This window comes from Tupaia chinensis, unplaced genomic scaffold, assembly GCF_000334495.1.
Source record: "Tupaia chinensis unplaced genomic scaffold, TupChi_1.0 Scaffold000248_2, whole genome shotgun sequence".
Taxonomy (NCBI): Eukaryota; Metazoa; Chordata; class Mammalia; order Scandentia; family Tupaiidae; genus Tupaia; species Tupaia belangeri.
The window spans coordinates 1290113-1292251 of record NW_006159727.1 but is presented as its reverse complement, the minus strand read 5'-3'; positions in this window follow the sequence as shown (position 1 = coordinate 1292251).

The following is a 2139-nucleotide window of genomic DNA, read 5'->3' as shown; positions in this document are numbered from 1 at the left end:
GGAGAATGGAGGAGAAGGGATTGAGGCGTGGCCATCCCCCCTGGGGAGTGACTTCTTGCTTTCTGTCTCTCTGTCTATCTCTGTCTTTCTGGCGAACGCATGCGCCCTATAGCAAAAACCTCTCAAAAAAGAAAAAAAAAAATACAGAGGGCCAGGCCAGACTCCCAGAGTCCCGATTCACTGGGGCCAAAGAATTAACCTCTCTAACACGCATCCAGGGGAGGCGGCCTCTGCAAGGCTGAGGTCCACCACTTGGAGACTGTCATTCTGCTCACAGTGTTAATAAAGAAATGCTTCCAGCAGCTAGGGAGGGACAGATTTGGGTCTTTTCCAAAGAATCTGTTAATGGCTGTGTGTCTGCAACAGAAGGCGGGAGCAGCAAAGTCCAGCTGCTGCGGGTTTCACACGGAAGGGAAGGAGCTTGGACCAGAGAGGAAGGGGGGGGGTTGGGGCGTGAGCACACAGGGTTAATTTTGAATCCCTTCCGGGAAGTCCACGTGATGGGGAAGGAGGAAGGTGAAATGATTGCTTCAATACGGACCCATCAAGGTCTCGACTGTGTTAAAACCCAGCCATTACTTCCAGGTAGTAATGCGTTTTAGGCGACGTCTTCTGCCTATGCTCAGCAATGCATGCGTCTCAGCAATGCATGCGTCTCAGCGCGGTGGCCAGAGAAATGGCGCGTCGTCGTATATTGAGCGAGTGATAATGGAATCCAGGAGGTGGAAATTACAAGTCGAAAAGTAAAATCGATGCCCTGACTGTGAAATGACTGAATGCCTGGTGAGGAACTCTGTAGAGATGTCTCCCCCTCCTCGCTCCGCAGCGACCTTTAAGATGCTCACCAGTTCAGAAGTTCCTTGAGGGCAGGGAGCATATTTTAATCATGGCTAATCATATCATGTCAGGGCTGAAATGGGCCTTAGAGAGCTTCCAGCCCTGGAATGGCAAATCGGTTTCATTTTGGTGCCAGCTACAATCGTTTAGTGATGGCTGCCTGAAGCGCTGGGCTGAGAAGTGTTCTGGGCGTCTCTGGGCTCCATGAGGAGCCAGCCACGATCAATTAGCGAGGTTTACGACAGCGACAGCGACAGCGACAGCGGCAGCGGCAGCAGCGGGCAGGCTGGTGGTGGGGAGGCTGCACTTTGTTCAGATTAGCCAACCCCAATCCAGTCCAATCTGCCCCACAGACAGATAAGGAAAGAACAGCTCTGGCCCTGTCTATGTTCCTAGCCACACCTCAGCACATTCCTGTCCCCTAAGAGCCACCCCCTACTGGGTCAAGGGGTCTGTGTAGAGTATTCAAGGGTCTATGAACTTGGACGGGAAAGAAAACAATGACATCTTCCGATTCACTAACCTCTAACTGCAGTCAAGCGCTTCCTTCCATTATGAACGTAGGCGACAAAACCATGGTAGCGTCAGCAGTGACTGTCCCCAGTGGAAACACACAGCTATCTTCGTAGCATGTCACCCTTGCCGCTGCTATCTCTAAAGATCGCTTACATTCCTCACGAGCGTAAAATGGTAGCAGTTATTAGACCTGCCACTAAATCTTGTTATTTAATGCATTAATAAAGAAGCACATATATTACGGCATCACACAGTTGTTTTTTAATATTTGGATAACTGCATTTCGATATAATTGGTTTCCTGTGTAATCCCATTTTATGCATTTAAATACGTTAGTCTGAGCAGTCCATAGGCTACACCAGACGCTGAAGGGGCACACGACCTATAAAGGGTTAAGCCGCACCGCCTCCAGGGTCTGCTGATACCAAGTCCGATGTGCCCTTCTGGCCTGTTTCAGAGCCCGTGTGGACGACATGGGCGGTCTTCGGTACCTTGTATTCCGTGCTGTGTGATCTGGCGGCAGCTGGCGGCTGAGACGGTGAGAATTGGCTGCGCTCCACTCTGGGGAGACAGCTGACCTCGGGGGCTCCCTGGGCTCAGATGCCCAGACGGTGACAGCTCTGGCTCCGCACCAGGCCTCCCCAGATTGGCCTTCTGCAGTGATGGTCAGTCTGGGTCACAGTCACAGCCGCTCGATGTTTGACTTCTGCCTTCTTCCTTCTCCTATGACAACCCTTTCCTGCCACCGGCCGTCCCTGAGACCTGCGAGGCAGGGCTCACGAAGGA